Here is a 24,296-nt window from a genome sequence, read left to right on the forward strand (position 1 = left end):
CTCTGTGCAAAACAGATTTGACTCAGTTATGTTGATGGGTCTCCAAATGCAAACTGGTAAGGTTGAGTCTTTGCCTTAGCTACGCTGACTTTATTCGCCTATGACCAGCCTCACTTAATATTTTGATTAACCTCACAGAGTGATGTCCTAATATTTTGTTATATAAAATTACAAATGTAGGGAAGCTCGGTGGTGCAGTGGGTTAAGCAGCGGCTCATATACTGAGGCTACAGTCCTCCTGCAGCGGTCGCAGGTTCGAATCCCGGCCTGCGCACCTTTGCTGCGTGTCATCCCCATTCTTTCTCTCTACCCCTTTCCAGTCTGCATCTTCAATAAAGGGCCACTAGAGCCCAAAAAAATCTTTAAAAAAAAAAAAAAAAAATTACAAATGTAAATTGTAATTTAAAATTAACTTTCTCATCACTAATGTCAAGCTATCATTGCAAAGATGCAGCCGATACAGCACAAAACATATATAACAACAACTTCATATTACATAGTTATGATATGGCTGTAACACAGGAGTGCAGTTGAGTCAACATAGTATGATTTCATACCACAGCTTTCACAGCTTCTGGCTTCTTTGTGTGATCTCTAGCACTTATGACAAACAATTTACTTTTTGCAGAGCAAAAACATGTTTCTCCTTGTAGCCCTACCATGTATAAAGTTAATGTTCAATGTTCTTCTCACAAAGGATACAACAAGATTAACTTTAGTCAAGAGGCTTTTTATAGCATTAGTTACCCTGGATTCCAATGTGAATTTGCAAAATATGCCTTTGTCACGATTTTCCTGCATTTGTACACAATCTGTCTGGTTATGGATGGATTTATTCCAGACACTTTAAGAGGGTCTTCTTTTTTTCTGGGATGCATATGTGTGTGTTTGTTTTTTTTTCCTCTCTCTTTTTGTTTTTTGTTGTTTTGTTTTGGGTTTTTTTTTTTTTTTTGGGGGGGGGGGGGGGTCCAGCCTTAGTCAGCAGACATCTTTTTCTATGTCATGATCCACCTCCCTACATGTGTTGCGGTGATTAAAATCCTTTTCTGTCATTCGTCTAACATCTTTCTGTTCATCTAAATCTTAGGACTTCTTTCTACAAGAAGGGTGCAGAAAATTCACAAAACAAAAAAAGGGCCCATAAACCTCCAAGCACCACTCTAAGCTGCTTTGCAGTTAAGCTACTTTCCTTTTCATTCAACCGCTTACTCTGGGGTTGGTGAAGTGGCGCACACTGATAATACAGTACAAAATAAACACCATATTGCAGACCACCATCTTGTGTTTCAGCATCTTGATTTAATCAAGCAAAGACAGATTCTTTTCAGTGGCGATTAAAACCCTCTCTCTTAGACAGGAAATACAAGTGGTTCCATTTATCACATTCATATTCACATTCTCTCTCTTGCCTGTGTAAATTCACTTTGGTAATTAAGTTTTTTGTTGTTTTGTTAGGGGGTTTTTTGCATTCAAAATAAAAGCAAATGCAAAACAGTCTGAATATGTTATGTGCAAGAATGTGTAACAAACCATAAATAAAGCTTGACATTAACAAAGCACATAAATATTGGCAATCACCACCATTCCCAGTCTGAATTATAATGCAATCACATCAAACACATCAAGGAAGACACTAGATCTAACAATCTAGGAACAATCAAAGCCAGCAGTCTTTTTACTTTGCAACCTTGTTATCTGCCTTCAAACCAGTATGATTCATCAGCTGAATTATAGATGCTATTGTTGGCTGTGGGAAAAGCGCTTCCCTTACCCCCAGAGTGAAATGATACTTCTTGAATATCCCACTGTCACCATCCACTAGATATTTAGGAACATTATTTGTGTTGTTCATTTCATAAATGCCTATGCAGGTGAAGCCCTCTTATTCACCTTTGTAAGGGTGTTTTATGTCAGCAATAAAGTGATGAAGTTGCAGCTACATATCATAACCCACATTCCCCCACAAAACACACAAAGAATGCCACTGGCTGTCAATCATTTTAACTGACCTGGCCTGATGTATCCCACAAAACCAATCATCAGTAATTGCCAGTCAGCAGGTCTATAAAGTGTTGTGTTTACCCCGTCTAGACAGACTAGGGGACTGGCAACCATGGGTATCTGAGCAGCATACTGCACTCTGTTTACCACAGATGAGTTCTCCTCTGTCATTTAACAACACCAATCACCCATTGCAGATTAACAGCCCATAAGTGGTGCTAAGCAACCAATTTGAAGAGTAATCGAAAATAAATGGTTTATAGCATTAGGAGCTCAGTGGAGGAATGTCCTCTTAATGAAATACATAGGTACATTTGGTTCTAAAGCTTATGTGCTGTACAATAAGTAACCTTGCTGAGGATTAGTTTATTTGGCTCCAGTGTACAGTATTGCATATGTTGGGTTGTTTTTCCAAATTCATGGACAAACTGAGACAAAGCATCATTTTCTTTAAGGTAAAGGTAAACTGAATGGCAGTTTAAAAGCTATGCTGCTCCACCCCAAGCAGCCACTGCATTAAGGTGAATAAATAAGACATTTTTGCAGTTATCTGGGCAAATGAGAATAGCTCTGGCTGCGGCCAAAGCCTTCCTCTCTCCAAAAAACAAATATTATTTCCCCTCTTTTACTGACTGGGGACCAACAGAGACACACTGTACTAGACCTTCTCCTCAGTGTTTCCAGATGAAACCTCACTCAAACCTCAATTTAAAATGGCTTTCACTGTTGCCTGGAAAAAATTATACCCCCACACATATTACAATATTAATTACCACAGTGTATTTTTGCTCACCAGGAGCAGAAAATAAAAGTCACGGAATAAGAATCACAAAAATGAAAATACTTTCTCACCAGAGGAATTTGTTTATGCACGAATCAAGAGACATAAAATTAGGGGGGGGGGGGGGGGGGGGGGTGTTGCATCTACTGGAAGATCAGTATTAATACATTAAGCTATATTTGTGCTTTTCTGCAACACCAAAGTTCTAGTACTACATGTTCGCCTGGAATCCTGCAAAAGTAGAGAAAAGCACTGAGAGGGAATAGCCATCTCTACAGCTGTAACAAGTCAACTGAACGGAGGGGTCTGCTGTTACTGTGATTAGGACTGATAGGGCCCATCAGTGTGCAGCATATCACTGGAACATAGTGGGGCTGTTATTGTTATGAGCTGAAAGGCTTTGGGTGGTCCACACACACACGCACGAGGGAGAGAGAGAGATATTTATAGAAAGATTCTTTGACACAAGCTCGCCAAACACCTGCCATTTACATCCTTATTAGATGACACACATCGCTGCATGCACTAGCCTAGAAGGGCATGCAGTGCATTCACCCAGACTTTGATACACAAATTAATCTCTGGAATGCATTTTCCCTTGTATCCAATGCAAACTGTTTACAATAGCACATCTATACAGGCTAATGTATCCAGTGATGACTCATAATTCCACAAACACAATATTCTCTATACAAAAGAGCTATGAACAAAAGCAAGCATGTGCACATGGAGAGAGATATTCAGCAGAAATATAGTTTCCAAGGTAGTCTGTCAGTGAATGAAAGCTGATATTGGCAGAGATTCATCATGGCTGGAGGACAACACGGACATGTTCAAAGAACATGTTCAGCTTCGCCCCAAGAACAACAGGACAGGGCGAATCGCAAAAAAGAGAAAAAAAAACTTTAGCTGCAATGAGGAATTCTATAACCCATATGTTGAAGTAAGGCACGGTGAGAGCGGTGACATGTCTGTGGTGAAGTTGAAATGTCTTTGATTTGAAGATCCCATTTCTCCATTTGAACTACAATCTATCAATATCGAGGAGAGGGAAACGTTACTGTATCCTGTTACCAGGAGTGGAATTGTAAACCCGGTCTTCACATGATGACAGGAAAACAGCCAAGCACCCTTAGAGGCAGAAACATACTGGATTTTAAGAAAATAAAATAAAATCTTTATAGCAATCCCACTCTCCTTTTGTCACACCCACACAAACACAGATACACACAGACAAATAGCAGCAATAAGTGGGTGGATGACAGGCCCCAGACAGGAACTGCCTCCAGCATCTAGAACTCTGCTCATAAATCACTGCACACATTGGGGTAATGATCCATTAAGAAAGAGAGAGGTGAAGCTCACCGCAGAAAAAAGAAGCTGTACGGGCCTTTTAAAGACTCCACCACAGCTCTGCCTCATTTGTGGCAGTGCTGCGAGTAACAAACCTCAACACACAGTGTCAAACGCAGCACACTGGACAAAGGCTGTAATATTGTAATAGCATGTAGTAACAGTGCTTGTACTCTGGTTTCTCATTTCTGCTCTTCATTATCTAAATATTAATGAAGCCTTACATTTGACAGCTCAGATTAAATTAATCTTGATTTCCAAATGATGATCATTATTATTGCATTTGCAGAGTGATTAAAGAATGTGGAGACTATATGGTTCATTTGGGCCTTTCTTTGTTCTGACTGATAAGTAACAGTACCTGAATTAATGCTATTGTGTAACAAAAGTAAAAAAAAGTTATCTGGAGGAGATTTGATGTGATTAAGCTTTTCCCACTTAATTCATTGGAAAAACATGACTTGTTTAAATTGTAAAGATTACGCATGTAAGGAAAGACATCAAGTGATTCTTTCACAAATAGAGACAATATGAAATCATTCTATATATTTTCAAAGAAAATTCAGTTACAGACATTTTTATGAAGGAAATCTCAATAATGAGCAAGCATGTTTTCTGTATAGATGCTTGTGAAAGTCAGCTGGAGCCCTCGTGTTAATAATGTGGTCTGTAACTGTGTGAGAGTCTTTGGCCTGGGGGGAAAAGAAGGAGGCCAAATGGAACAAAAAGTAGATGTTCCTACAGTTTATGATAACCATTCAACATAATATTAGTTACCCATGGTGAAATATATTTTTCTTTTTTTTTTCCAACATCGAATACAGGAATGAAAAATAGGTGTTAATATGGATTTTTTTCATGTATAAAACTTAAAACCAAACTATGCTTTAAGTTTATCTAAATAAACATTTACAGCACATCACTACAACTATACCACTGCCTCCTAGTGGAAAAGCCTGGATTAATGGGCTGTTGCTCCAGTTTATAGTCTGAGGACCAGCAATGCTCTCCTACTGCGGTTCTAAATTTCACCCGAGTCGACTGTAAAGAACACTCAGGAGACTGTGGAGTGGTGCCGACACTGTGTGAGGTTTCCTGCTGATAAAATCCAGTACAAGCTTCAAAAACATACCTGTAGCTCTTTGTGAACAGCGTGAACTGCTCATGTTGCTCATGTTTGCTTCAGGAATGCACAGCTTGCATTCCTGAAGCAAAATTATAACCATTTTTTTTTCTGCTGTATTCTTGTGACTCTTCACAAGAATACAGCAGAAAAAAAATTAAGGTTCTATCATCTCTCTTGGCTCTTTCTGTTTGTTTGAATAATTGTTAAATAACTGTAATTAACACTTATATAAAAACTGACAAAAGTGGCAAATGTTAACACTAAGTTTGTGGTATAGATTGTCCTACTCAATGATAACTGCTAACAAATATATAAAAGAAAGGATCTAGTAAAGAGCTATTAAATCCTTACGTTAACAACATGTGTATTTCATCTTCTTAATCACTTTACATAATTTTTATATAAGAAGCCTGCTTATATGGGGACCAGGAACATCAGTAACAGCACAACTGCTAATTAATGTTCAACAATCTCTAATTAAGAATGAAGGCAGTGCATTTAAGATGCAATCCAGATATTCAAAAGACCAAATTTCCAAAGTCAGAGATACAGTATGCGTCTCCACATGCAGTTATCTGCATTCCACTCATTAAAGCTGAAATGTTTGATGAAATGAAGTTCAAAATGAGGAGCTCTGTTCTTAGCGTATATCATTAATAGTTAAAGGTACTGTTTCTTCTCAGCATTTCTATGTTTAACGATGGACTCTGTTACTTTGTCAACTCCTCTAAACATAGTTAAGATTTGAGGTAACTACTTACTAGGCAGTGAAAAGAAATTTAATGTTACAATAATATTCATTTCTTATACTATCCACACAAAGGGCCTTTAGTAAAATAGTGAAAATAAGTATACATATAATTATTTCAAGTTGCTGGCTCTCAGTGGCACTCTGGTTTTTGTGTTTTTCAGTACTTTATCTTCCGATCTATCATGTTCTCCACAAAAAAGCTGTTTTTCTTTTATTTTTTTACTTTTTTTTAAGTTATGTCTTAATCTTCTTAAATATCTAAACAATTTCTCGAGCAAACAGCATACTTTGCCATTTATTGTGAAACAACTGCGTGATAATAGAATGAACATCATGGAAAAAAATGTACTTCAGAATAGGGCCGTGCTGCCTGAGTGTGTTCAGATGCTTGTGGGTGACTAATTCATGCACCAAATAACCTTGCAAATCAAAGGCAACAGTGCTTCTTCGAAATATGTCATATTTCACAATATCTCTGGGTGGAGGACTGATCTTACAGAGCAGAGTTACTAAATAGGCTGGATTTGAAATGTAACCATTATTTGTGATCATTGTTTAAGATACTGTTTCATACTTTTTCTGATATAAAGTGAGCTAAGATGCTACCTTTTGTAAAAAAATACAAAATTAAAAAAAATTCATGTTTTTTTTATTTTGGATCTTTTTTAAGGTACTCAAATGTATACTTTCACTAAATACACAAATGAGACACTTTCTTTTTCAGAATATTCTGCTAATATTCTACATATTCCTCTTCATGCAGTAATGATCTAGAATAAGTGTGTCTTGAAATAAACGGACATAAACACAATGTAAAACATAAAAGGACATACACGTATGAAAAATCTGAAAATAGTACACAACATTGCCACACAAAACAATAAGTAAATGTAAGCAATTTGGACTTACTGTTTTAGTTTCTTTCTGTTTAAGCTGTATCTCTCTATGGAACTGCTCTCTTCTTCGGCACACCCTCCTATCAGAGAAAAAAAGCCAACAGAATAGTCATGTTATGATAAACAAAGAAAACTATATCCAATCTGACTAACAAAAGTTTTATATCTAGGAAGACAGTAGTGGAGCTGGGTAGACAAACAAGTGCACACACTTAAAATCTTGATGACAGATGCAACCACGAATAAAAGGAAATTGGGAGAGTTGAGAATTCTGAAATCCTCTCATTGCTCCATGAGAAAACTAACTACAGTATAAAATAGTAAGGCCGCGTTCAGACTGCAGGCAAATATCCGATTTTTAGCCCATCCAGATTGAAACTGGATGACTCTTTTGAAGTCTGAACAGTCCCAAACCGCATGATATCCGATTTTTGCAAACCAGATGGAAACCACCTCCGGGAGGTAGTTTCATATCCGATCCATATCTCGTTTGGGCAGATGCGTGTCAGTCTGAACAGCTCCAAACACTCAGATCGGATATGACTGTCCCAGACGCTCCAAACCACCCGCCCATTTCCAGTTGTGGAGCTACTCATCCTTTCACAGAGAGCATGTACAATCTCTGATGTCACGTCAAAAACTATTATTTGTAGTTTGAGTGTTGCAAATTCACATTACAAGTCATGTTTAATAGCAGAAAAAAAGACCGCATTTCCACGTACGGTCGCCGCGTACCCTACGCCGTAGGCTCTGCGTTGGTGTAACGCGGAACCATAAATCAGCCTTCAGTCGCGCTGTGAGCCTGAACCTGCAGCCGTCAGCCCCTCTCCTCCTAGGAGGACAGGTTATGGAGCGGGGCTGCCAGTTATTAATTGCTGGTTCGTTTTGTTAACTCTGAGCTTTGTTGGTTGGTTTGTTAGTTTGCTGGTGGTTTTGTTCTGAACACCTTTCTCTGTTTCTCATTTTGCTGGGACGCCGGGTCCCTCCGCTGAGACACAACTTTTGCGGTATGCGTTCATTTTTATGTCTAAAAATGATGCGCAGTGCCGACCCAATCAGAAACGGTACAGATATTTGGGGATTTTTTTATATATAAAAGAAATACATGACTTCACACAATACACGCGCTGGGTGACGCCTCCGCTCCGACGTCGTTGCTACGGCAACCCGTCAGATCAGTCAATGATGTGGCGCAGTCTGAACAGAGCCATATCCGATATGGACACTTGCTAAAAACAGTGTGGACAGTCAGCCCTGAAAATCGGATATGAGAAGGAATCAGATATATATCAGATTTGCCTGCAGTCTGAACGCGGCCTAAGATGATTTTAGTGCAAGTCCCTCTTGGGCACACTTAAAAAAGTGTATCACAAAAAATGTTTGGTAAAGATAAACAATGTTAAACAGAACAGCCAAGGCAAAAACGGCAGTAATAGACAATAGAATGAAAAACACTGGGATCACAAAATTTGAGATCCATCCATCCATCCATCCATCCATCATCTAACCACTTATTCCTATTCAGGGTCACATAAATTTGCTGGAACCTATCTCAGCTGTCTTTGGGCAAATGGCCTGGAACCTGGAAAGCTTGCCAGTCCATCACAGGGCCCATCATTTAAGGCAAGACAAAAAATAGGTTCATGTGTGCATGAACATGCAAAGCAACAATTACTGAAATAAATATGACACCAATGTTTAAGCTCAACATAAAAGCTCGGAATATTTTTGACACAGTGTATAAAACAATAGCCAGCAAACCTTTTACACCCAAATGAAGAACCATGAATTTTTTTTTTTTTTTCCTCACCTAAAAAATGCTGAGAAAAGCCCTCAACTTGAGGTGTTTTCCTTTAAATACATTACATTATTGTGGCAGGTCAAAAGATTTATATATAACAAAAAAAAGTGGGTATTATAAAGTTTTTTTTTAATTTTTCTAACAGACTTTAACAGATGCAGTCTAGACATTTACAGTACATCCACTTGGCAAGAACATTCGCCAGCCTCTCGATCGCAGACGTGCGCATGCGCGCGGTGCTCTCCTCGTTTGCCGAAGAGCGTTGCTGTGGCAACATCGTTGCTGCTAACGTTAGCTGCTGCTGCGCTCACAACCGGGTGCTTTGCGTTTATGTGGCTAAACTTGAGCTGCTTCGGTGGAAATCAAATTATTTTCCTCAAAAAACACATATCACTCTACCTTTATCAATGGTGCCGTCGGGGCGTTTTAGAAATGTAAATCCCCCATTCACTGGACCGACAACTTTCACATGCTCCTCCATTTTCACCCTCCCCCTCACCAGCTACAACGGGAGTAGTCTACCAAAGTAGCTAACCACACCCACACACAGGGACAGCCAATCAGCGTCCACTTCAAGGTGTGACGTCCCATTGTTTTCCACCCACAACTCAAGCACAAAAAGCCCACGGCACAAACACAGGTTACATACAGTAATAAAGACAACTCGCAAACATAAAAAGTAAAGTTGGAGATTAAAAAATAGATTAAGTAATTTAAAAAAATAACACACTAAATATGCCTGTAATTAATTAATCGCAATTAACGCAATAATTTGACACTCCTAATATTTTCTCCTCTGTTGATATTGTAAGCCAGACAACATCTGTTGTATTAGACGCTATAATAAGCATTTTTCTGGTGATTAAAGGAATTGTATCATAACAAAATAAACAAAATAAGATAATTATATCATAACTATTACCCATATCTTTGTTTGTCACATCCAAACATGTGAACTGTACATTGACAGTGATGTTTATTTTTAGAAAGACTGCTATGTCAAGTACCACACAACTGTTGAAACTAAGTAGACCCTCAGGGATGGGATTATTCAACACTTCAATTACAGCATCTTCTTAAGTAGCCATTTCTGGCTACTTAAGAAAATGCATTAAAGCAAAGTTAAAGGCTTATCGAGTTGTCCTTGTGTCCTGGAAAAAATCTCTTAAAGGTCAGATCCAGCAGTGGCCAACATCGGTTAGAGGTACCAGGGACTATATCAAGGAATTGGGGGGACTGTTCTTTTGCACTCGCTGGTCCAAGACTCTGGAACACACGACCTGTTACGTACTGTCAGCAGCCTGCCTCAGTTCAAGTCAAAACTGAAGACTTATCTATTTAGGATGGCATTTGACATTTTTAAGGTAATTTTTTAGCAATTTGGGATTTTATTGGGGTTTTTAGTAGTAATTTTTAATTTTGTGTGTTTAATTATTACTGTATTTGTTTTAGTATTTATTTGTTCTTAAACGTCTTTGAAGCACTTTGGTCAACCTTGGTTGTTTAAATGTGCTATACAAATGATTGGTTGGTTGGTTGACTGATTGATTGATTGTTTACTTTAGGTGAGGGTAGTAAGATTGACCAATAAACACATAGCTTTGAATTTTTTGTCCAGTTTTCTTTTTACCACAGCATACTATCACAAGCCCCTTTCACACAGCCAGTTCGAGGCGGGAACGTTGCGCCTTTAAGCCGCCTCGCTGTTCTGTGTGAAAGTCACGGAGGCGGAATGGGGGGGCCAAGTGGCCCCACCAATAAGCCGGCAGCGGAGGTAGTCACAGAGCCGTCACAGAGACGAAACGGGGTCTGTGTGAATGACACAGCCGGCATGCCGCTGACATGACGGTCGGACTGACGCTGTCGTCACGCCTCTGATTGCGGAACGCCGGCATGCTGTGTGAATTTACAGACGGGAGCGGCGTTATGCCGGCGTTGTATGGTTCTGTGTGAATCAACAAAGGCGGCGTATTGGCAGGACTTCTTTACACCAATATTGCGGAATCTCTATGTGAAAGGGGCTATAGAGTCTGCAATACTGCAGATGCCACATCAGTCATACTCTCAACATGCCGCTTTATTTTTCACGAGTGGACATAATTTGAGATACTTTAACTCCTCCACTTGAAGTAACACTATACCCCAACACAAAGAGGGCACCCCACCCTTTTCAGAGAACCGTGGTTTCAGATTTGGAAGTGCTGATTCTCATCTCGTTAAAAATTGCAAGATCAACGGGAACGCATCATTTGCACATTTGACTGCACCAAGAAATCCCGTCCACCAAAATCAAAAACATTTTATAATCAATCTTGAAAAAAGTCAATAAAACCCCACATTACTCGCATCATTATGTAAAATAACAGTCTACAAATGTGTTTTTTTATTATAAGAATCAGAGTTAAATGAAAGCTCATTTCTAATTATGCAAATTTTTACTTTTATGTTTTGCTAATGGGAATATGCACTTAACCATGCATGTTCAGGGTAGAGACACTGACATCCTCCATAACCATGAAGGCTTTTCACAAGATGAAGGGAAGATTACAGGGCTGCAGACTAGCTTACCACATTTTTGGTGAGTCGACAAACTAGATGTAGTCAAATGTTGGGTCACACCAAGTTATATAAGATTCAATGTGACGAACAACTGCAGAAGCAAAATGGACAAAGACTTAATGATGCAGCATTGCTGCAATGCACTTGATCGCATGTGATTGACAGCTGCAGCATGAACAAATTACTGAATATAGCTATTCAGCGAGAATTCAATCAGTTGACAAAGTCATGACATAACAGTTATTTAAATCTTTCAGACAGTAACTGTGAGAACTCAAAGTAGATCAAAGTAGCTCCCAAGGACCAAATTTGTAGAACATTGCTTAGAGGTTTATGTATGGCCACTTCATTATTGCAGATGCTAGTGCTCAGAAAACAAAACCTAAAATATTTTAAAAACATGTAAACCACAAAGTCAAATTCCTTCTCAAATATTTACATTTCTTTTGCATGAAATTCAGTCACAGACAATTGCTTCTGATCCCTCATTTTAAACATCTTTTAGTGAGTCATAAGTTAATTTGATCCAAATTAGGAAAATACTGGTGAAAAACATGCGAACAAGGCAGCACATAGTGCATACTGCTTTGGATGCGTGCCAGGCAACATGCATTTGCACTATCCTCTAAGTCCCCACATCCTCTGGGGATGGGGATGGGGATGATTTAGCATTTAAGCAGCTCCAAAAACAGAATATTTTCTTATGCAGTTCCCGCATTTTAAAGAAATGAGCCTCAGAGGGTTGTGGTCAAGTAGTCGGTGGAGATGATAATAGAGAGGCAGGGTCTTTTGAGTCTGGGTTCCAAGTAAATTGTGCTAATCCACTGAAAATCCGAATGGCTCACTGAATGAGATTGTATCAAAAGTATGTGGCTAGAAAAAAGTGAGAGGGGTTGTAACTTCCGAGTTTTTGACTGCCCGTGACTACAAACATCAAAACACATGCTGTCAAGCACATAAAATGTGAATTTTTGTACAATTTGTCTCCTTTAAGTGAAGCTGGGTTACCCTAGTGACCAAACGTTTCTTGGAAATGGATCCCACATGTTGACAGCAATATATGTGCAAAGAAACAAGGACAAGAAGTACTGCAGTTATGATGTTAATTGTCTTGAGTGGAAGCCCAAAACATCTCAGCATCTAAAGCTCATTATCCTGGTGAGAAAACCACAATGGTAGAAAACATCAGCTACATATGGAAGAAATTGTTGTTAATTACAGTACAGTAGTTGAGTCTTTTAAAAAAAGAACAAAAAAAACTACGCAATATGTATACAGGAAAACCCCCAGTGTGCATCTAGGACTAAAAGAGGAGAATGCCTACAAATGCTGCCAAACAAAGGTTAGGGCAGAGCCTGATTCTCTGTGCCAATAGACAGGACTGATTAGCCTAAGAGACATGTGAGATACATAAAACAGATCACTAACAGATGACAAAGAGGAAACAATAAAGACAGTAAAAATACAACAAAATGTGTTGCACATTTACAGAAGTTTACTGATCTTACAAATCTATTCCTTCGAACTTTTTGATTAAGTCCACAGTTAGCCATGGCTGTGTGTTAAATAGATGGTATATTATTGACTAAATTCTTCTCACATGCAGTGTGAATGGTAATGTTTTGTACATACATCATTGACAAAGATCTTTAGTGGATTTCCTCTAACTAGAAACTTCAGGCACTGTTAGTCTTTCACAACTGCAGTCTTGCTTTTTAAATTCACAAAGGAAATCTGTCACTGCTACAGAATGACTTTTAAACCACACCTATGAGTGTAAATTCATAATGACAAGACAACTGTACTGCAACCGTGAAAGCAATTTCTTCATAGAATTATCATGTTTCATGCACATGGTTTGAATTAAGGTGGACTGGCTTTGCTCAGTGTGTCGTACTGGAGAGCAGTAACAGTCAATGCCATGTACTATTCAGTGTAACTTTATCTTCCCAGTCATGTGACTGCATCTCTGGCAAATACAATAAAAACTGGCAAAACACAAATAGTAAATTTGGATTCAATTTCCCTTAACAAATTATTGTGAATACCATTCTTTTTTTACTATAATCTAAAGAGACAGAATGATCAGAAAGATATAATTCATCAATCCATCATCTATACATTCCCTCACGTTTAGGGACATGTTGATCTGTTAAAGCCTATAAATCAATCAATTTTACACACATATATATATATATATATATATATATTAGGGCTGTCCAAGTTAACGCTGTCAAAGTTAACGTGTGCCAAAAGCGTTAACGACGCGTTAACTTAACGTCCTCTTAACGCCGACAATTCTTTTAATCTAATGATTAAAAAAAAAAAAAAGGCGCAACATTTCTGGCGCTCGTCGGCACCCGTAGCCTGAGGAAAAGTATGGTGGATTGAAAGATGGAGAATGAAAAGGGACTTTTGAACGGCTAGTTCAATTCAAAAAGTTGCAGATGGTTCGCTGGACAAAACTAAAGTTATTTGCTTGTCGTTTTGAAATGAATTACCATCGAAGTACGTCGAGTCTCAAATACGCTAGCAGCCAAACACACGACCAGAGAGTGCCGCGCCGCTCCGCGCCCCCCACCCCTCGTCAAAAGCAGACAATGCTGTAGCAGCTTGCAAAAAAGGACCAGTCAAATCAAACTTTATTTGTTAAGCGCTTTTCTTACAAAATAAAAAATGCAACGCAAAGCGCTTGACATAAACATCCATCCATCCATCCATTATCTATACCCGCTTTATCCCTTGCAGGGTCACGGGGGTCTGCTGGAGCCTATCCCAGCTCATTTCAGGTAAGAGGCAGGGGTTACACCCTGGACAGGTCACCAGTCCATCACAGGGCCACATATAAACACACAAACCATGCTCACAACCACACTCACGCTCTCACCTACGGGCAATTTAGAATCACCAATTAACCTAATTAACATGCAAACTCCACACAGGGGAGTCGAACCGGGGACCTTCTTGCTGTGAGGCAACCGTGCTAACCACTAAACCACCGTGCTGCCTTTACATAAACATAAAACTCAATAATGCCCCCCTGCACACACAGACGCACACAGACGGGCGCACGCACACTGCGACTCGCACGAGTTTATGGCTGAGAACTGAGGTTCAGGTGAGGAAACGGCTGCACTTTATAGGTTGGGTTACTCCCTGCTGTTACATGTGCACTTTATTTGTTTTTAATTTAGTTTTTGTATCCCCCTGTTTTGATCCCGTTTAGGGGAAGGGGATATTTTTTTAGCCTTTTATTTGTATTTTATTTTTTTTATGGTTCATTTTTTTACATTGAACTGCTTAAAAAAACAAGGAATCTTAAGTTAGTCTTTACAAGTGTAAAGTTGGGGACTACATTGTGTTTGTATTTATGAAGGAATGTTACATTCAGGTCAAAGCTTTTTTTGTGGAAAGTTGAATAAACATTGGCATAAAGCAGCATATTTGCCCTTTCTCAGGTTGTTAACAGTATTAAAAACATTAAAAAAAATACCTTGAGGTAATTTAGAACAGCACAAAATGTGTGAATAAATTAATCGCAATTAATCGCATAGTTAATTACAGAAATCATGGATTAATTAAGATTAAAAATCGTTGATAGGACCCCCTGTTGTCTTCAGGGGCAGTTGTGTCAGGATGTCGTCTTTGGTGGAGAAATGTTAAAAAACCATTTGGATAAACACCATCAACAGCACTGAACTGCTACTTTCCACTGGTGACTTGCATGTGCCAAATGCCTTTCTGAACAGGTGCATTTGAACAGAGGCAGCAGTTCAGTGAGGGTATGTAACTCAAGTGGCAGTGTGTTCCAGAGTTGGGATCAGAAACCACAAAAGAACAATCACTCCACTTTTTCCACCTCGTTTGTGGAAATTCTAACAACTGTTGGCCAGCTAAACACAAAGCTCTGCTGGACTGAAACATTCAAAACCTTGAATCGGTATGAAGGAGCGAGGCCATTTATAGCACTAAAAAAAAACAACAAGAGCTTAAAATGGATTCTGAATCCAACTGGGAACTAGTCTAGAGAATAGAGGACAGGTGTAATGTGGTATTGTTTCCAAGTACTAGTCAATAGACGAGCAGCAGGATTCTGATCAAGCTGCAAACAACGCAATAAAGTTGGGTTGATACCAAAATAAAGAGCATTACAATAATCAAGCAGGGAAATAATGAAAGCATGAATGGCTTCTTCAAGGTCAACCAGCCTTAACTTGTACAAGCAGTGATAGCTGCCAGAACCTTCCCCTGACAGCAGAGCCTATCCCAGAATTATCTTTGAGTAAAAGGCAGCAATACACCCTGGACATGTCATCAGTCCACCAAAGGGCAGAAAAATATAATGTAGTATATATTTGTGCAGGGTTTTTTTTTCCTTTCTTTTCCACCTTTGAAATCAGAGATCTTTAGCCTCCTTCAATAATTTGAGATGACAATGGATTCAATTTTTAACTGCTGGCTTATTTCTGAAATCTTAGAAAAAAGTTGTGTTCTCAGCAGTATCAAAAGTACATGATATAACTGTACAAGTCAACCGAATATTAACAGACTTAAAGAAATGGGCCAAACAAATGTTCTGCCTTACGTAAGGAACAAAGTATGAAAACATGGAAAAATCACTCATTGCGGTTTATTGTTGCAACGTGCAATGTTTGTGTGTACCTCTAGTCCTACATCGTGCAGAATTATGTCATTTCCAAAGGACTCAGGGACGTGACTCAAAGCAACCAGCAATATGTTTGCATCAAAAAATGATTAACTCCCTCTCCAGAGTGTGTCATGAGCTGACACTGCTCCCCCCTCCTTTTCCATTTCGTTTCCCAGTGAATTCCTCTCCCTTGTTTCTGTTTATCTTCGCGTCGGTCATGTGTGTACAGTATGTGCTTGGGGTTGTGCACCTGAGTAGGAAGAATGGTGCAGCTGGCATGCAGTGATAATCAGTGAACAGCATCACTGATTATCCATAGCTCGTCACTTTAACCCTTGCATGTTTGCTCTCGGTTACAAAGTTCTAGCTGATTATCTGTTAAAAGTAGTTTTTCATGGTTGCTTCTTCCTTGATTTTCTTGACTTCTCTGTCCCTTTGCAGTAGACTGGGCCGTCCTGTTCTTCCCTGCCTCACTGACGCCCACACCACCTGTTTGAGAGTTAATTTCCTGTAATGACCTTCACCTTTGTAGCCCCAGTTAAAATGGATTTGTTTTTTGAGAGGATTATTTCTGGCTTTCTGGTGACTTTGTGTCACATGAAAATATTCTCTGGCCTTTTGCCAGCATTTCTCCTTTTTCTCTCACTTCTTTTTTTGACACACCACCCATTCCATATCTGGGTACATTTGACTAGATACGACAAAACGTTGTCATAAATCAACAAATGCTGATTGAATATTATCTCTGAGGGCATAGTATTCTTCTTCTCCTCTTCCCACCAACATCAGAAAAGATAGCCAAAAAGACAAAGTGAATAAGTGTTTGTCATTCAATCAGGCCTTTTTCTGTGGAAAATTGGTGTTGGCGCTGTTTTTTGTGCATTCACAAACACTTCCAGCTGTTTTTCGATATTTTTCCCATGCTTCTCCTGACACAAATCATTGAGGCAGATGTACACTCCACCTGCAGTAGAACTGACAAACAAAGCTCTCCTGTGTTTTTATGGATATGAGACATATCCTGTCTTTAAGAAATGAATACACTTGAGCAACATCATATCTCTAAATGCACCTCTAACTGCTAAGTGACTTTCTCCTTAGAAATTAAACAGAAAAACATGTTCTTTTATTAGAGAACATTTAGGCCCACAATACTTTAGTGCATATCAAATGTTTGCACAGGTTTATGGTATTATACAAAGAAGCATCACATCTAAAAACGCATGATCCAAATTTCTTTCATCACAGCCAAGCAAATCAATTGATGTATGTGCCCAGATCCCCTTCTTTTCTCAGGCTTCTCAAACATGTTGCATCATCCAACTGTCCATATATGATGCGATTCATCCATCACATTCACCCACCAGGTTTCCGTGTCCCTGTCATGCTGACTCTATACCAGGGGTCGGCAACCCAAAATGTTGAAAGAGCCGTATTGGACCAAAAACACAAAAAACAAATATGTCTGGAGCCGCAAAAAATGAAAAGTCTTATATCAGCCTTAGAATGACGGCAACACATGCTGCATGTTTCTATATTAGTTATAACTGGGGGAGATTTATTTTTTCATTATGCACTTTGAAAAAAAAAGTTGAAATTTCGAGAAAAAAGTTGAAATGTCAAGATTAATATTGAAGTACAATCTTGAGAAAAAAGTCGAAATGTCGAGGAAATAGACAAAATTTCATGAAAAAAGTCGAAATATCGAGAAGAAAGTCAAAATTTCGAGAAAAAAGTCAAAATGTCGAGCTCAATGTTGAAGTACAATCTCGAGAAAAAAGTCTAAATGTTGAGGAAATAGACAAAATTTCATGAAGAAAGTCAAAATTTCGAGAAAAAAGTCTAAATGTTGAGATTGAAAAGGAAAAGAAAAAGGAAGAAAAAAAGAGAAAAAAAGGAAAAAAAAGAAGAAAAAGGAAAAAAAGGGAAAAAGAGAAGAAAAAAATGGGAAAAAAAGGAAAAAAAAGGAAAAAAAGAAGAAAAAAAAGAAGAAAAAAGGGAAAAAAAAGGTTAAACATTTTTGAAAAAGCTCCAGGAGCCACCAGGGCGGCGCTAAAGAGCCGCATGCGGCTCTGGAGCCGCGGGTTGCCGACCCCTGCTCTATACAGTCACTTCATGACAGTCTAGCCAGTTATGGGGTTCAGACAGCCACAAACGCTGCAGTGTGGGCCTGAACAGCCTCAGGCCTAACATGTGGAAGCAATCATAGAGGACGGCCATGAAATTATATATGAAAAAGAATTAATACATATATGAGTCAGTAATGACTGAAATTGGAGATCTAATCAAAATATGGTCACTCAGCACAAGCGCTAAGGTGAGCTTCCCAGTCTTTAATGACTGAGATCAGCTGTCTTATCATAATACAAAGGAGCACCTCTACTGTAGAAGAAATTAGCTAAAGCTACTGTTCACTCAAAAACTCATAAAGCACCTGAATAATATCAAATAAGAACACGGTTACTTTATGCAGAATTCTGTGCTCTCGTATAACAAAAACCAGCCACAGTTTATGGGCTGGCTTCATTTCACCTAAATAAACTAATTCTTATTTGAATGGCACTTTTTAAACACAACTAAAATACTTTACAAACACAACTACAATACTTTACAGACCAAAAAGCACAGATGTAAATCTTTAAAAGAAACAAGCAGTTTGGGGTGGAGAGGGGCAGAGAAATTACAGTAATGTAAAATCAAGATTCAGAGTTAATCAGTCAAATAAAGATACAGGAATTAAAAAATAAGAAAAAAAAGGAAGACCCCCTTATTAAAACGTCTAATCTCTGAGAGTGTCTAGGGAGAGGTGATATCAGGACAGGATCATAATAGCTGATCACACCCCCCCCCATTCTATCCTGGAATGTCTCTTTGAGCCCCAAGTAAACTATACTTACAACAACAAAAAAAATCTGCAACAAGAACCACATATCCGTTCTGGCATCCTTCCTCAAAAACAGAGAGATTTGCATCATACGCTTAAATTAAATTAAACAAAGGTACACAACGATCAGATATGATAGCAATTTCCAATCTTAATAAGGTCCAGTCCAAAATCCATGTCAGTTACTGTGATACCTTCATTGTCTTTCATAGAGTATCCAGGTTTTGTGTAACATGTTGAAAGATGATACAATAAAATGCATCATGGATGTACTTCCAAGCAATGTCTCTTCTAATAAACCATGAACTCCAAATGAAAATCAGGAATCCATTCACCTGCAGTGTTAGAGGCAGAAATGGCTGTTCATTAGTACACCAAGGGCCTGATTTACTAAGATCCTAAATAAAGAGTACTAAATTGCGTGAGCACTGAAAAAGTTTGCACGTGCTGTTGTTGTGTGGTTTGCGGGTGATCAACTAAGAATGCTCGCGCAATTGATAACAGGTGCAAACAGCAGTATTTAAATGAGGTGTTGCGTGTCTTACGGTTTGCGCCATGGAGAGTCTGGATGGAAAGCAGGATAGTTGCAAGCGCAAAATGAAATTTGACGAGTTGGAGTTAGAGATATTAGTGGAAGAGGCAAATAAACACATTCATGAACTACAGCAAAGAAATTTAAACATTACCAAAAGAAACGCAATATGGGAGAAAATCTGCGATACAATAAATGCAGTTGGTAAGACAAAAAGAACGGCAGATGAGGTTAAAAGAAGGTGGCAAGATATAAGGCGAAGAACTAAAGAAAAAGTGGCCTTTAATAAAACTTCGGCAAACAAGACAGGTGGAGGGCCTGCGGAAGAGATGCCTCTAACCAGCATTGAGCAGTAGGCAGCTCACCTTCTGCGAGGAGTAGATAACTGGGATACCGGGCTATGACACGCTAGAGCCAACTGCAGAACAAGGTAGGCGCACAATAAGAAACACTTTTTTCTCCATGAAAACACGTGATTTATTTATTATCACAAATAAAAAAATTAATGTGCCTCCTGTGGCAACCTTTTGCTGAATAATACTCGATTTCACATTCAAATAAAATATTTCTCCTTTTGTATGTGGAAAATCCTCACCACAAGTTGAGCCAACTCATTCAACAGCTCCAAGAAGGAATCGCTAGATAGTCGATATGTTTCAACTATCTGGTTTTCAATCATTCCAAACAAATTTACACGAGTCCGAAAGACTCTCTCTCTGCGTATTCTTTGATTTTGATGTTGCCTCCTTGCCACAATAACAGCAGCCATAGGTGCGTAATGCTGGGCTTATTAGCACCTTCCTTTCGAACTTATTAAATACAGACGCAATCACAATCCCCGCAATTACTTTCAGGCTTGGTAAATCTCATTGCGTGTGGTAAATGAACCTATTTGCATTTTCCCCTCTCAGTATTTAGCGCTTTCTGGCGGGTACGCCCCATATTGATTATTCATCAGGGCAAAAGTACTAAATGAACAGCGTGTGCTATTTTGCTCATTTGAGAGGCGCAGTCGTCTTTGCACGCTGTTAGTAGATCAGCTGGCACTTTGGTTTGCGGGTGATGTCAAGTTGGCACACGTTTTTACGCATGCAAACCTTTAGTAAATCAGTTTAGTAAATGTTACACATGAGTGAAATTCATGCTTCTGCACAAGAACCTACCCTTAAAAGAAGTCTACTATGGCTCATCCTCTCTATGAACTATAGAGTAGTGCTTGCATAATATGAAAATATTAGATTTAGGCTTGATAAGTAATTAATTATTCTTGGAAGCGTATGAGTTAAAAAAGACAGATGAAATAAATCAATATGTAATTAAACTACTTAAGGAGACTACTTCAAGCCAGTGATCCCAATACTGGACATTATTGCACATGTTCTACAACTTTCAGCTATACATAACTCAAACATACGCAGGAGACGGATGTTTCATGGAAACTTGCAGAATATCTGGTTAGAAGGGTAGGTTATAAAATATAGGTTAGTATCTATATGAATGTGATTAGTTCTTGATTCTTGATCTTGATTTAGTAACAGTTATAACTAAAAGTATTAAGTTCATAAAACAAACCATCTCTCCATCGATTTATCCATTTTCTGTCAGTTAATTAGTTATGGTGCCAACAGCCTGATCATAGAATGAAGCTAGAATGGCATCAAAGCATCTTTGTTTATACCTAAAACAAACCTTTATTCCATTAAAGCTATGACGTTTGAAAAAATATTTCCATGTTGGGTTAGAAGTTGTTAAGCATGGAGGATTTCTAGTGTATTTGTTATCAGAATCAGAATCAGAAAAAGCTTTATTGCCAGGTCAGACATAAATCAGACGAGAGAACTTGACTCCGGTTTACACCGATGAGTATCCAGGGGTGAAAATACACTTAACTTCTGTCTGTAAGTATGACTGTCCTGTGTTGGGGGTCCCTGGGTGTCCCAGCATGCTGTTGGCCATAGGCACTGGTTCACTTGCACTGGCTAAGAGTCACTCGCAGGGCATGTTATGAAAACTGCACACTACACCATGGGGTTTGGTCTAAATATTGTATGCAATTTGTTTAGTCGTCAATAAGGTTAGAGTACATATGGGCCTATGTAAACTTTAACCTCCTCTGAAGTCACAGTTCAATACTGCATGAGCCCTTCTTCTTTTCAACAAGAGAAGCTGGCAGATGCCACAACAATAGGGTCCTGGATGACATACAGATGACATATATGATATATGGTGTAGATGATGATACCAATACCAATGGAAAAAATGGCATGCAGCACTGAGGACAAAGGTATAATGTTGTATAATATTGTTATTATTCTATAATGTTCTCAAACATAAACAGGAGTTAACAGGTACTGCTACTCACGCAGAATGGAATTATTTTTTTTTTTTTGTATAGGCTATATATTTTTGTGGCACTAGTGGCTTCTATTGGGAAAGTAAGTGGACAGGAAACAGGTAGAGAGAAGGGGGAAGACACGCAGCAAAGGCCAGGACTTGAACCTGCGCTGCCTGCCTGAGGGCAATAGCCTCTGCAAACACCCTGCTCAACCCACTGAGAAATCCAGTGCACCCGAATGGAACATTTTACCTTGAAACTAAAAAAAAGTTCTGACCTTTACTGTCCCTGATGGGCAATTTGGTTCACAGCAGCAGCAAACCAAAATGAAATCACAAGACAAAACACATCACAGTTAAAGAAACCTAAGAAACAACTAACAAAGGTGTACAGATGTTTGCTAAAAAGTATTCATGGAGTGCTGGCAATGACAGGGAGATAAAATAATCAATAAATTAAGAGCCAGCTAATAAAATGCTTAATTCTGATTATTCAGTTTTATTGTACTTAGAACAAAGCAAAATCTATACCTATTGCCCTTTGCCCTCGGTAGCCTGTACCTCTGACCACTGGGAGAAAAGAACATTTCTCCAACAGAGAATGATGGTCACTGCTTCCTAAAACTCTCCTTCTCTTCCTCAGTATTTGTCTGTTCCAGATATCTGACAGCAAGAGCTGCTGAACCCTTCAATTCTTTTTATGCTGAGTCAGGTTATCTTTACTTAACAACAGGGTACAGGGTAGCTACGTATTGTTCTGTGCTGAGGAGTGTCAAAATGTTATTGTGTTACACCAATACATAAATATGAATGGGTTTCAGAGCGTTATGGCCTTCTGTTACCCCTGAGAGCATTCATACCAAAGTAAAGTTCTCTACGTGTGGAAACACAGGACGGAGCTTTCCAAATACCAGCAAATGACCTAACATGCAGATGAGTTGAAGAAAAGATGTCAAGCATGCAGAGCAGAAGAATAGTGCAAAACATAAGAATTTTTCTTCCCCTCTTATTCATCATTGGGGTTGCGAGATCCCAATGTGCTGATAGTGCTGATGGAAGACAGTGGATGTATTGTGTTTCCTTACGAAATGGCTGCAGGAACATGTTGTCAATTCCATCATCTCTCTACTTGGACTCGGAAAATACAGTGGACAAAAGACTTCAGGCAGAACAACAGTGACCTTGATGGAGCACCTCTGCACCCCAGATGTTGGCTGTAAGTTTTCAGTCTACTGAGAACGTTCACCTGTATTACCTGAGGATTTTCCAAGTGATATCATAAACAAAGTTGCCAGGTGAAAAACAATACTCCAATGCATTCATGATGATTTGAATGTCTTAACTTCAAATCTTTTGCATTGTCATACATTATCTTGAGCTGAATTTAATAGATCTCCAGACCTCCCTCTCCCTGGCCACCTCCTTTAGCTTCGCCGTGTTGACACATGGCATCCCCAAACCTACCAAAATGTTTCATCTCCAGTAAGTCTTGGGTGTGGCCTGAGTCTTCGTTCTAAAAAGACACGTCAGAAACAATTCCCCTCAATGGTGTTTTTAGCAAACACATCCAGAAGTCTAAATCACATGAGCTGACAAGCTTCGATTTGGAAGACCTGTGACATTACTGTGAGTTCATCCCAAATTACGGAGCTTATCACCCTATCCCTAAGGGGGATTACCAAACCCACCCTTCAAGGAAATCTCATTTTGGCAGCTTATATTCATGGTCTCATTCCGTCAGTCCCTACTCAAAGTTCATGACCATGAGTGAGGGATGAAATGTAAATCAACTGGTAAATTGAGAGCTTTGTTATCCAACTCCGTCTCTTTTTCTTTTCCTCACAACAAACCGGAACACTACTGCAGATGCTGCCCAAAGGGCAGAGTCATTCTTTTCCAATTATCTAAGTTAGTTTGATGTGGCTATGACACAAACAAGCATCAGCTCAAGCAATAAACTTTCATGTCTCGTTACTCTTTTTGAATGGAGGTCATTATTAAACGATTAATCAGACTGAAAGACTGGCACAGAATACAGACCGTGTTATAGCATAAGCCAGACTACAGTTAGCATCTCTGGTTATAGCAGCTCGATCACTGGTGCTAGACGAACAAATGTGTCCCTTTTACTCAAAGTGGAAAAAAGAAACGTAGGGTCTCTGCATACTTTTTGTATTTTCATAGAAAACATGTAAACTCCCCTGCTATTGAGAACTACCATCAAATTATGTCAGTAAAGTTCATTCATGTAATGGGAGTGTGTATTATGCAGTGGTTCCCATAAAACACACCATATGCCTTGTAAAGAATTCGTCTCTAGTGTACATAACAATTTCAGTTGAAATACTTTTGAAGTATCATATTTATAAGATGAATTCCCAAATTCTTCATTATATATAAAAATTGCTCTAATATTAACAATAATAAAAAGACATGGTTCTCCCTAAATGGCGATACATCTTGCCTGAGTACCTAAGTCTCAGTTTATTATCTAATAATTTACTAATAGAAAAGTGTTAATTATCTTATCTTTATTTTAAAATGGTGTGATCTGATTTGATGTGGAAATGAGCAGATGTTTGGAGTATGCATGTACACATTTTTATTTCTTTTTAATTTTTTTGTATCAG

The 24,296-nt window shown here is 38.7% G+C and overlaps 1 protein-coding gene across 1 annotated transcript in view; it reads right to left on the reverse strand.

Annotated features, from left to right (window-relative positions):
• The window catches only part of LOC133444388 (zinc finger protein 469), a 269,822-nt gene that overhangs the window by 233,702 nt on the left and 11,824 nt on the right, over window positions 1–24,296 (reverse strand). The window contains exon 2 of the mRNA XM_061722144.1: window positions 6,922–6,988. The gene's annotated coding sequence lies outside the window, so the exon portion shown is untranslated. The remainder of the gene's footprint in view (window positions 1–6,921; window positions 6,989–24,296) is intronic.

The sequence above is a fragment of the Cololabis saira genome, chromosome 5 (genome assembly GCF_033807715.1).
Source record: "Cololabis saira isolate AMF1-May2022 chromosome 5, fColSai1.1, whole genome shotgun sequence".
In the NCBI taxonomy this organism is placed as follows: domain Eukaryota; kingdom Metazoa; phylum Chordata; class Actinopteri; order Beloniformes; family Belonidae; genus Cololabis; species Cololabis saira.